A 13,393-nucleotide genomic window follows, 5' to 3' on the forward strand; every position below is an offset into this window, starting at 1 on the left:
CTAACCTGTTATAACCAATGAGTGAAACTAGAGTCTGCTTTGAATTATAATGCCAGGCAATATCTACACTGGAACAATAGTGAAACACTATGAAGAATATCATATATATACATTAAATAAAACTGAATTTAAAATAAAACATTACTTACATTACCATATGTAAAATAGATAGCCAACGGGAATTTGCTGTATGGCTCAGGAAACTCAACAGGGGCACTGTATCAACCTAGAGGGGTGGATGGGAAGGGAATGGGAGGGAGGTTCAAAAGGGAGGGGATATATGTATACCTATGGCTGATTAATGTTGAGGTTTGACAGAAAACAACAAAATTCTGTAAAGCAATTATCCTTCAATAAAAAAAAATAAAGATATGTATAAAATATGCAGTATGTTACATGAGTCTCAGTTTAAGGTAAAGTTAAGATTCCAGAAATCTCATGAAAATCATGTTGCTAAATAAAAAAGTTACACTGCTACATTAAAAATATATAATGTTTAAATGTTGGGTTCTTAAATTATTTTTTTCTGGTTATAAGTAGTTGGGCTTCTCTGGTGGCTCAGACTATAAAGAATCAGTCTGCAATGTGGGAGACCAGGGTTCAATCCCTGGGTTGGGAAGATTCCCTGGAGAAGGAAATGGCAACCCGCTCCAGTATTCTTGCCTGGAGAATCCTATGGACAGCAGCCTGGCTGGCAAAAGTCCACGGGTCACAAAGAATTGGACATGACTGAGCAACTAACAGAGCAGATAAGGATACAACCAATGAAAAAATTCTATAAAACAGAAAAAATATTTTAAAAGTTAATATGAGTTTACTTGCGTTCCTTCTGTCACCTCTTACCTCCACCTACTACAGTATCATTAGGACTCTTTTTTTTGAAATGATATTTAAAATGCTCATAATAACAGAATTTTAGATGCTATTTAAAAAAAATTACTTTGTAAACTTACATTGAGTTTGTCAATTTTCTTGAGTTTGAGTTTCCTGGCTAACTGGCATGTTTTCTCTGTGTTTTGACAGAGAGAGGCATAGCCATGCCTGCCATAGCATTTAACTAGATTTCCTTTGGACTGTGAGCTCCTTGAAGGTTGGGACTATAATTTGTTCAATCCTGTATTCCTGGAACCTGACACAATCCCTAACATATGGTTGAAGCTTGAGTGCTGACCAAATGGATTTTATCTCATTTGCTCTTAAAAAAACTTAAGTGAATAGAATTTTCAAATACATGTGTGCCTAAGACTATTCCACTGGGGGAAAAATAGTTCCTGTTAATATATGCTAAAATTTATCATGTAATGACTTCTGTTTATATTGCATTGGCCAAGACTTAGGTCAGCTAATCATACTCAGCTGCAAGAAGTCTAGGAAATGCAGTCATTATTCTGGGTGGTCAAGCAAATTGATGATTTTGTAAGAAGATATAACATGGGGGACATGATAATAAAGCTGTGAGTTATTTCCAAAATTTATTCTAATGATGCTATATATCTATGGGAACAGTTGCAATTTCTTACCTTTACAAGATGCACTGGTACTTGTGACTCACTCTAGAATTATTTGTTCTTTTATGATGTAGTTCAAAAAGATATAAGGAACAATTATTTAAAATTACAAAGAAAAAAATGTGCTAACCTCTCTTTTTCCATGTATGGCTAGAACATTATGAATAAAATTTGGTGATAAAATCTGAATATTTACCATGTAATTAGTTTTCTCTTGCAATTTTTCCAAATCCAGGAAACCCATTAGCCAATTTGAAACTATCCTAAATAATTATGGAGACAAGTGAGGGGCATCTAGGAAAAGGCCTTTTTTCCCCTGCAGAGAAAGTGAAGCCCAGGAGGCTGAAAAGGAATGGATGGAGAAATAAGAGAAAAACCTGGAGATTCTTGCCAATAAAAATTCAAATGTCTAGAGGGAGTGATCAACAATACCATATGCTGCATAAGATTCAAGCAAAGTAAAGCCTGAAAACTATCCACTACATGTTTTAATTTTAGTAATGAACCGTTTCATATATACAAAAGTATATAATTTATAAGGGAGGTATAAAATAACGTTTAAAAAGCACCTATACACACTATCCTACTTTTAGAAACAGAACAATGCCAATACCTTTGATGACTTCTCTTCCTGTCTCGCCTCCACGAGCCTGTGATGAAGACTGCTACTTTCCTCCCAATATCTGTGTTGGCTTCCTCCCTGTTCTAAAACTCCTGATTTTCAGTTGGGCACATTTCCCAAGTGTCCTTGCATCTACAAATTACTAAATTCTAGTCAGAACACCATGAAGAGGAGTCATCTGTGAAACCTTTAGAAACTTCCCTTTAGAAGGTAATTTAGCACTCCATTCTTCCACCTATGATGGTGATCCCTGTCCCGCCCCAGTCTTGTGAGTAAGGGTAATGCTCAAAAGATCAAACAAAAAGTCAGGAGGAGCCCGGTTCCTAGGTAGGTTTTTCCATTAATCAAACATATTCTCTACAAGTCATGACAGTTTAGATTCTTTCATTCAGTCCTAAAACCTTGAACTATTTTTATTTATAAGGTTCCAAACATGCTGGATAGGCTCACCAGTTCAATATGAATAGAAATGGCCAAAAGACACATTGTTTTGTCCCTTATTATACAGTAAATGCTTCTAAAAATTTTTCATAATTAAAAATTACAAGGATTAAGAATGATTGCAGTTTTTTTCTGTATACACTTTATCAGAATATATGCCTTCTCTGCCAAAGTATTTTTTTTAACTATGTTAATGTTGAACTTAATCATATACTTTTTATGAATCTATTGAAATGATTACTTGACTTTTCTTAATGTGGGTTACTACATTAACAAATTTATAAATGTCAAAGCAACTTTCAATTTTTCTTGAGGAATCTTGCTAGAGATTTAACAATTTCTTTGCAAAGAACCAGAAACTGGATTTATTTTCTATATTGCATATGGAAATTTTTGCGTATGTATATTTGTTCTTACGTTTCACTGATTCTGGTTTATTAGGATTGATAAAATATTTTGTCATGTTCTTCCCCTCAATTAACTTCAACTTATACATTCTTCTCTTTTCTTTTAGTGGTTTTCCTAGAGATTACAATGCATACGTAACTTAAGGCTTTTCGAGTATAAAACAAATTATTCCTTTGCCCACTTCCCTGAAACACTGGAACATTAGAACACTTTTAAACTCCACTCACTCTCCTCTTTGTTACTGTTGCAATGCATTTCAAGTCCATATATAGTTAAAACACTACATTATACTACCATTATTTTTATTGTCAACATTTACATTACCCATATATTTATTCTTTCCATTGTTCTTCACTTCTTTCTACAATTCTGTTTCCGTATAGGATCATGTTCCTTCTCCTGTTGTGTAGATTTGCTATCAACAAATTCCCTCCATTTTTATTTATTTGAAACTTTTGTATATCATCATTTTTAAGGATATTTTTATGGATATAGAATACCAGATTGACTTTTTTTCTTGCAGCACTTTAAGAATATTCACCTTTTCATCTGGTTTCCATTATTTCTACTCAGTGTGCATGCATGCTAAGTCACTTCAGTCATGTTAGACTCTGCAACCTATGGACTGTAGCCCTCCAGGCTCCTGTGATCATGAGATTCTCCAGGCAAGAATACTGGAGTGGCTTGCCATTTCCTCCTCCAGGGAATCTGCCCAACCCAGGGATAGAACCTGCATCTCCTACAGCTCCTGCACTGGCAGACAGGTTCTTTACCACTAGCGCCACCTGGGAAGCTCCTTCTACCCAGTAGTTAGGTCTTATTGTTGACCTCATGTGAAGGTAATATATCTTTTTTACCCTGACTACTTTTAACATTTTTCTATGTCCTCACTTTTTAGCAGGCCTCCTATGTCTTGATATAATTTCTATGTATTTGTTATTTTTGAGTTTCAGAGAATTTGTATCCATCAGTTGATGTCCTGCTTTAGTTTCGGAAATACTATTATTATCTGTTCAAATGTTGCTGCTGCTGCTAAGTCACTTCAGTCGTGTCCGACTCTGGGCGACCCCATAGATGGCAGCCCACCAGGCTCCCCGACCCCTGGGATTCTCCAGGCAAGAACACTGGAGTGGGTTGCCATTTCTTGCTCCCTGTTCAAATGTTACTTACCCCCTATTTTCTTTCCTTTCTTCTAGAGTCCAATACGGAGAAGGCAATGGCACCCCACTCCAGTACTCTTGCCTGGAAAATCCCATGGATGGAGGAGCCTGGAAGGCTACACTCCATGGGGTCACTGAGGGTCAGACATGACTGAGTGACTTCACTTTCACTTTTCACTTTCATGCATTGGAGAAGGAAATGGAAACCCACTCCAGTGTTCTTGCCTGGAGAATCCCAGGGACAGGGCATCCTGGTGGGCTGCCGTCTATGGGGTCACAGAGAGTTGGACACGACTGAAGTGACTCAGCAGCAGCAGCAGAGTCCAATAACATATATGGTTAATTTATTTCACTAATTCACAGTTCTCTAATTCTGTTTGTGTATTTTTTTTTCTATTTTTATCTCTGTGCTTCTATTTGAGTATTTAATCTTAATAAGTCTTTTGGTTCCTTAACTGTATCTTATACTCCCCTGGTGGCTCAGACGGTAAAGCATCTGCCTCCAATGTGGGAGACCTGGGTTTGATCCCCAGGTCGGGAAGATCTCCTGGAGAAGGAAATGGCAACCCACTCCAGTATTCTCGCCTGGAAAATCCCATGGACAGAGGAGCCTCTTAGGTTGTAATCCATGGGGTCACAAAGAGTTGGACATGACTGAGCGACTTCACTTTAGTCACTTTCACTGTATACTCCATGACGGCTTCCCTGGTAGCTCAGCTGGTAAAGAATCCACCTGAAATGCAGGAGACCTCAGTTCGATTCCAGGGACAGGAAGATCCCCTGAAGAAGGGATAGGCTACCCACTTCAGTATTCTTGGGCTTCCCTGGTGACTCAGCTGGTAAAGAATCCATTTGCAATGTGGGGGACCTGGGTTTGATCCCTGGGTTAGCAAGATCCCCTGGAGGAGGGCATGGCAACCCACTCTAGTATTCATGCCTGGAGAATGCCATGGACAGAGACTGGAGGGCTAGAGTCCATGGGGTCACAAAAAGACACGACTGAGTGACTAAGCACAGCACAGCATGCTCTTAACAGATAAGCATAATATATGCTCCATTACTAACTGTATCTTAGTAATCTGTCTGTTTTTCTCTCTTGAAGGCTAGTCATCTGGTCCTATCTTTTGGGATGCCTAGTAATTTTTGATTGAATGCCAGACAGTATATTTTTAAAAATCACAAAGGCTCCAAATGATGTAATCTTTCTCCACAGAGGATTCCCTTTCCCCACTGCTAAGCAGACAAACTGCGGGTTTCTCTCTTTAATCTACATGGGGAGTGCGCTCAGTTAACTATGGGTTGCTGCCCTCATATGGTTTTCTATCCCTAATTTGTTCTTGGCCCTTCAAGATTTTCAGTTAAGTGTTTGCTGTATTTTACAGACCTTTCCCTAATCATTCAGACTTTAAGAAAAAAATCTTAAGAGTACACTGAGAGTGCCACCCTTCTTTGAATGGGTTTTGTCACTGATGATTTTTTTAAGCCTACTGTTCTCTGCAGCCTGAGTATTTAGCCAGTGTTATGAGGAAAACATAAGCATAATATATGCTCCATATATATGCAAGAGTGAACATCGACATTCTAGGAATCAGCAAACTAAAACGGACTGGAATGGGTGAATTTAACTCAGATGACCATTATATCTACTACTGTGGGCAGGAATCCCTTAGAAGAAATGGAGTAGCCTTCATGGTCAACAAAAGAGTCTGAAATGCCGTACTTGGATGCATCTCAAAAACAACAGTATGATCTCTGTTCATTTCCAAGGCAAACCATTCAGTATCACAGTAATCCAAGTCTATGCCCCAACTAGTAACACTGAAGAAGCTGAAGTTGAACGGTTCTATGAAGACCTACAAGACCTTTTAGAACTAACACCCAAAAAAGATGTCCTTTTCATTACAGGGGACTGGAATACAAAAGTAGAAAGTCAAGAAACACCTGGAGTAACAGGCAAATTTGGCCTTGGAATACAAAATGAAGCAGGGCAAAGGCTAATAGAGTTTTGCCAAGAGAATGCACTGGTCATAGCAAACACCCTCTTCCAACAACATAAGAGAAGACTCTACACATGGACATCACTAGATGGTCAACACTGAAATCAGATTGATTATATTCTTTGCAGCCAAAGATGGAGAAGCTCTATACAGTCAGCAAAAGCAAGACCAGGAGCTGACTGTGGCTCAGACCATGAACTCCTTATTGCCAAATTCAGACTGAAATTGAGGAAAGTAGGGAAAACCACTAGACCATTCAGGTATGACCTAAATCAAATCCCTTATGATTATACAGTGGAAGTGAGAAATAGATTTAAGGGACTAGATCTGATAGATAGAGTGCCTGATGAACTATGGATGGAGGTTCTTGACATTGTATAGGAGTCAGGGATCAAGACCATCCCCATGGAAAAGAAATGCAAAAAAGCAAAATGGCTGTCTGGGGAGGCCTTACAAATAGCTGTGAAAAGAAGAGAAGCGAAAAGCAAAGGAGAAAAGGAAAGATATAAGCATCTGAATGCAGAGTTCCAAAGAATAGCAAGGAGAGATAAGAAAGCCTTCCTCAGCAATCAATGCAAAGAAATAGAGGAAAACAACAGAATGGGAAAGACTAGAGATCTCTTCAAGAAAATTAGAAAAAAAAAGAAAAAGAAAATTAGAGATACCAAGGGAACATTTCATGCAAAGATGGGCTCAATAAAAGACAGAAATGGGATGGACTAACAGAAGCAGAAGATATTAAAAAGAGGTGCAAGAATACACAGAAGAACTGTACAAAAAAGATCTTCATGACCAAGATAATCATGATGATGTGATCACTCATCTAGAGCCATACATCCTGGAATGTGAAGTCAAGTGGGCCTTAGAAAGCATCACTATGAACAAAGCTAGTGGAGGTGATGGAATTCCAGTGGAGCTATTTCAAATCTTGAAAGATGATGCTGTGAAAGTGCTGCACTCAATATGCCAGCACATTTGGAAAACTCAGCAGTGACCACAGGACTGGAAAAGGTCAGTTTTCATTCCAATCCCAAAGAAAGGCAATGCCAAAGAATGCTGAAACTACCACACAATTGCACTCATCTCACACTCTAGTAAAGTAATGCTCAAAATTCTCCAAGCCAGGCTTCAGCAATACGTGAACCGTGAACTTCCACATGTTCAACCTGGTTTTAGAAAAGGCAGAGGAACCAGAGATCAAATTGCCAACATCCACTGGATCATTGAAAAAGGAAGAGAGTTCCAGAAAAATATCTACTTCTGCTTTATTGACTATGCCAAAGCCTTTGACTGTGTGGATCACAATGCACTGTGGAAAATTCTGAAGGAGATGGGAATACCAGACCACCTGACCTGCCCCTTGAGAAACCTATATGCAGGTCACGAAGCAACAGTTAGAACTGGACATGGAACAACAGACTGGTTCCAAATAGGAAAAGGAATACATCAAGGCTGTATATTGTCACTCTGCTTATTTAACTTATATGCAGAGTACATCATGAGAAACACGGGGCTGGAAGAAGCACAAGCTAGAATCAAGATTTCCCGGAGAAATATCATAACCTCAGATATGCAGATGACACCACCCTTATGGCAGAAAGTGAAGAGGAACTAAAAAGCCTCTTGATGAAAGTGAAAGAGGAGAGTGAAAAAGTTGGCTTTAAGTTCAACATTCAGAAAATGAAGATCATGGCATCTGGTCCCATCACTTCATGGGAAATAGATGGGTAAACAGTGGAAACAGTGTCAGACTTTATGTTTTTGGACTCCAAAATCACTGCAGATGGTGACTGCAGCCATGAAGTTAAGAGATGCTTACTCCTTGGAAGGAAAGTTAGGACCAACCTAGATAGCATATTCAAAAGCAGAGACATTACTTTGCCAACAAAGATCCGTCTAGTCAAGGCTATGGTTTTTCCAGTGGTCATGTATGGATGTGAGAGTTAGACGGTGAAGAAAGCTGAGCGCTAAAGAATTGATGCTTTTGAACTGTGGTGTTGGAGAAGACTCTTGAGAGTCCCTTGGACTACAAGGAGATCCAACCAGTCCATTCTAAAGGAGATCAGTCCTGGGTGTTCTTTGGAAGGAATGATGCTAAAGCTGAAACTCCAGTACTTTGGCCACCTCATGCGAAGAGTTGACTCACTGGAGAAGACTGATGCTGGGAGGGATTGGGAGCAGGAAGAGAAGGGGACGACAGAGGATGAGGTGGCTGGATGGCCTCACCAATTTGATGGACGTGAGTCTGGGTGAACTCTGGGAGTTGGTGATGGACAGGGAGGCCTGGCGTGCTGCGATTCATGGGGTCGCAAAGAGTCAGACACGACTGAGCTACTGACTGAACTGAACTGAACTGATGAGGAAAACATTGGTCAAAAATGTTCTGAAGTGAAAACTGGCTGTGTGTTTCAGGTCTCAAAAAAGAGCCCAACAGCATCCCCCATAACCATCATCTACTAGCAACTGCACCAAATTTAAAAATTTCTGCCAAAGCTCCAGGACAAAAGTGGCTGCAGAAGCCAGCTATCCTAGGTGTTTCCCTCTGTGAACACATATGCTGAATCTTCTCCTCTAACCTGTATATTTTTCATTTATTTTCGTATCTTCCAATTCTTTTTTTTCCCCTCGGTTTTCTCGTATAAAATCGGGCATGAAAGAAGAATTATGTATAAGGTATTCATAAGTTGAAACAGTGTCTGGCACATAATAATTGCTTAATAACTATTAGCTATTATTATCTGACATTCTTATTAGAGATTACTGTTGCAAAAGGGACAAAATCAAGTAAAAATGCATACTAAATTATGCTTTTTATGAATTTTGCCCAGCTAAGGGATCATAACCTCTACAAATGATGATTCTAAATAATTATCCCAATCCTTTTACCTCTATTTCTTTTATCTTGTTGCTCTGACACAACAAGTAGTATAATAATTGCCTATAAAAGTGTGGAGGATAAAAATGGTACATAATGAATTCATAGATCTGGCTAAGGAGGTTTCTAGGCAGAATATTTAAGTGCCAATTGTTCACTTAACTGCCTATGATTAAGTATGGATGGAGTAATGAGCTTAGGCACAAAAGGAGCTAAGTTTTCAAGCAAAATTTAAAGAAAATACAGAACTAAGACTTGATGGGTTCAAAAATAAGACTGTTTCTCATTTACAGCCAGTCCAGACAGCAAAAGTTTCACACAGGAAGAAATGACATCAGTACAAAGGTCAAATCCAGAGAGCTGCCAGTAAAACTGTGGCCACAAAGTCAGGATCTCAGAGATGAGACTGGAAAACCAAGACGTTAGAAAGGTTTGAAACATGTTCACAGATCCTCGCATGTAGACAAGAGGGCTCTAAAGAATCTTAAAGGTGCGCCTTGTGCTACACAAAAAATGCCAGTAAGTATCTTCAGGGTATTGTCCCACAGCAGCCTCACACAAAGGCCAAAACCCAGTAAGGTGTGTGTTGAAGAGGTATGCAGATATGATATTTCTATAATGGAGTTTATTTCCATGTGATACATAGGAACACCATGAAGTTTTAGACTTGAACTTGTACTAGGACAGAAGCAGCTCAAAATGACAAGACCTCTGGGCTTTTAGTCTTTTACAGAGAGGAAGCATGCTGAGAAAACCACTACATATTTTAAAAGGTGCTTCTTTTTATGGAAAAGAAAAGATTACTCAGAGGATGTAGCCAGGAGTTGCTAGGGCAGAACTAATAGCTAAGAAAGAACCATTTCCAGAGGAACAGGCCCACATTAACAAACCTGCAACATGCAGTAACTGTGTATTTCAGAACTGCTATATTCTTCCCATTCCCCCTGTCTGAGCAGTATTTCTTCTGATTATCCCTGTCTCACTATTATATGTTGAGTATAAATCAAATAACTAATAACATTAGTTCACAAATCTTTCCATCCAGAGAAACCACACATGAGGAGCTAAACCTAAAGAAAAACACCTGGGGAGCCATACATAAAAAGTCTCAGTGCAGGTACCTGGACATGATTTAAGAGGATGATTTTAAGATTTTAAGCCTGAACCTAATGAGGTGATGAGATGAGAAATTGGAGGTCTTCAGGGGAAAATAAGTATTGGGGCTGAAACTCCAATACTCTGGCCATCTGATGCAAAGAACTGACTCATTTGAAAAGACCCTGATGCTGGGAAAGATTGAAAGTGAGAGGAGAAGGGGATGACAGAGGATGAGATGGTTGGATGGCATCACCAACTTGATGGACATGAATTTGAGTAAACTTCGGGAGTTGGTGATGGACAGGGAGGCCTGGTGTGCTGAAGTCCATGGGGTCTCAGAGTCGGACACGACTGAGCAACTGAATTGAACTGAACTGAACTGACAGGAAAAGATTAAGTCATTTTTACATATGAGAGAGATGTCAGTAATTGGGAATCAGAGATGGTCAATGGTAGTCCCTACTGATGGCTCCTAGTACTCTTGCCCTTGAATAGTTTCTCCCACATTAAATCCTACATGGATTCCCTTTAACCAATAAAACCACACTATTCCACACCTAAGTCTTAAAAAGCACTGACAGCTTTCATATTTGCATTTTTGAGAATCTGGATCACCAGGTAAAACTACTGTGCTCAAGAAAAATCTGGTGGAGAAGCTCCATGGAAAGGCTCTGAGATTACATAAAGAGAGAATGAAACCCAATTATTCAAGCCCATTCAAAACCCTAGATGACTCCAGCCCCAGCTGCCATCTCACTGTAACTGTATGAGACCCCTTAGACAAGACTGAAAGAAGAACCACTCAGGTAATTTACAGAATCATGAGGTTATAAATTGTTTTTAAACCACTAAATTTGGGGATGGTTTATTATGTAAAAAGAGATGACCAAAATAAGGATGGGCTAACTCTGTGTAGCATGAATCCATATATACTTCTATAGTGAAGAAGATACGTATCATGATCAATCTTTGCACACATATACATGTAGCATCCACCATCACCATGACCGAGATACACAGCAGTTCCAACAACCCAGAAATCTTGGCTGTACCCTTTCCTGGTCAAGGACTTTTCAGTGCAAGTCCTACCACTTGCACTGAAGTAACCACAATTGTAAGGTCTATCACTGCTAACTTTTATCTATGTTTAATATACAGTATGTACTCTTTTCTTTCAGCCAACGTAATTCTGGGAAACACATCTACACTATTGAAAAGCAGCCTATCCTTTTTATGGATATGACACAATTCTGCCAATAGATATTTAGATTGCTCTAGTTTCAGACTTTAATAAGTAAAGCTATTACAATGTTGCTTCAGTTGTGCCTGACTCTTTACAACCCTATGGACTGTAGCCCAACAGGCTTCTCTGTCCACAGGATTTTCCAGGCAAGAATACTGGAATGGGTTGCCATTTCCTTCTCCAGGGGATCTTCCCAACCCAGGGATCAAACTTGCACCTCTTATGTCTCCTGCATTGGTAGGCGGGTTCTTTACCACTAGCGCTACCTGGGTGGGAAGCTATTACAATAATTCTTATATATGTCTTTTTGTGTATAAATGTATTCATTTCTCCTGGGAAAGTTCCTAAGAGTAGAACTGCTGAATTATAAGGATATATGTATGCAGTGTATTTCACTGTGGTTTTAACTGCATTCCTTTGATGAGTAATAATTTTAAACATTTTTATATACTTGTTCATTTGGATATCCCTCCTCTATAAAAGACCTGTTCAGTTTTCTGTTTTTTTTATTTAAAAGAAGTTCTTACTGTGGCAAAATACACATAAAAGTTTACTATTTTAACCATTTTAAAGTTTACAACTCTGGGTTATGCCTATTTTTAATTGGATTGCTATTTTCTTATTTTTTAGGAATAAATTAAATTATTAATGACTTCCCTTGTGGCTCAAACAGTAAAGAATCTGCCAGCAATGCTGGAGACCTGGGTTCAATCCCTGGGTCAGGAAGATCCAATGGAGAAGGGCATGGCAACCCATTCCAATATTCTTGCCTGGAGAATCCCATGGACTGAGGAGTCTGGCGGGCTACAGTCTGTGGGGTCACAAAGAGTCAGATACGACTAAGCAACTAACACCTTCACTTTCACAATTATTAATATATTCAGGATACAACATCTTTGTTGGATATATATATATATATATAGAGAGAGAGAGAGACATACAAATATAAACATATAGCAAGTGTCTTAACTCAGTGTATGCTTTATTGATCTTTTTGATGCTGTCTTTAATGGAAATAGGTTCATAATTTTAACAAAGTCCAAATTAACAATTTTCCTTTTATGATTAGTATTGTTTATATCCTGTTTAAGAAGTTGACTATCCCCAAAGCCATGAAGATATTGTTTTCTTCTAGTTTTATTGTTCTCCTTTCACATTTAGGTCTATGATTTACCTTCTTTTTTTCAGAAGGTTAGTACATGTTTGTTACTCAGTAGCTCTATCATGCATTGCCTGACTGTAAAATTTTGAGGGTCTAAAAACTTTCATTTTGTGCAGTTTCTGACCCTTTCAATCTAAGCCAGTAATTGCTATTAATATAACATTTTCAAAAACCTAGTGGGTCTCCCCTGTATGTCAAGATGACCCCTCTCATTAGACAAGAGGGTTTTCCCTAGATCTTATCTAAATAATGCCATCTCTGTTTCCTGAGTTCAGTTCAGTTGCTTAGTCGTGTCCAACTCTTTGTGACTTCATGGACTGCAGCACACCAGACCTCCCTGTCCATCACCAAGTCCCAGAGTTTACTCAAACGTAGGTCCATAGAGTCGGTGATGCCATCCAACCATCTCATCCTCTGTCATCCCCTTCTCCCACCTTCAATCTTTCCCAGCATCAGGGTCTTTTCAAATGAGTCAGTTCTTTGCATCAGGTGGCCAAAGTATTGTAGTTTCAGCTTCAGCATCATTCCTTCTAATGAATATTTAGGACTGATTTCCTTTAGGATGGACTGGTTGGATCTCTTGCAGTCCAAGGGACTCTCAAGGGCCTTCTCCAACACCACAGTTCAAAAGCATCAATTCTTCAGCACTCAGCTTTTTTTTATAGTCCATCTCTCACATCCATTCATAACTACTGGAAAAACCATAGCCTTGACTAGACAGACCTTTGTTGGCAAAGTCATGTCTCTGCTTTTTAATATGCTGTCTAGGTTGGTCATAACTTTTCTTCCAAGGAGCAAGTGTCTTTTAATTTCATGGCTGCAGTCACCATCTGCAGTGATTTTGGAGCCCCAGAAAATAAGATCAGTCACTATTTCCAC

General features: G+C 38.9%; 1 protein-coding gene across 10 annotated transcripts in view; it reads right to left on the reverse strand.

The window, feature by feature from the left end:
- Positions 1-13,393, reverse strand: part of KANSL1L (KAT8 regulatory NSL complex subunit 1 like) — a 125,710-nt gene that overhangs the window by 23,941 nt on the left and 88,376 nt on the right. The window lies entirely within an intron of this gene.

Source organism: Bos taurus, chromosome 2, assembly GCF_002263795.3.
Source record: "Bos taurus isolate L1 Dominette 01449 registration number 42190680 breed Hereford chromosome 2, ARS-UCD2.0, whole genome shotgun sequence".
NCBI lineage: Eukaryota > Metazoa > Chordata > Mammalia > Artiodactyla > Bovidae > Bos > Bos taurus.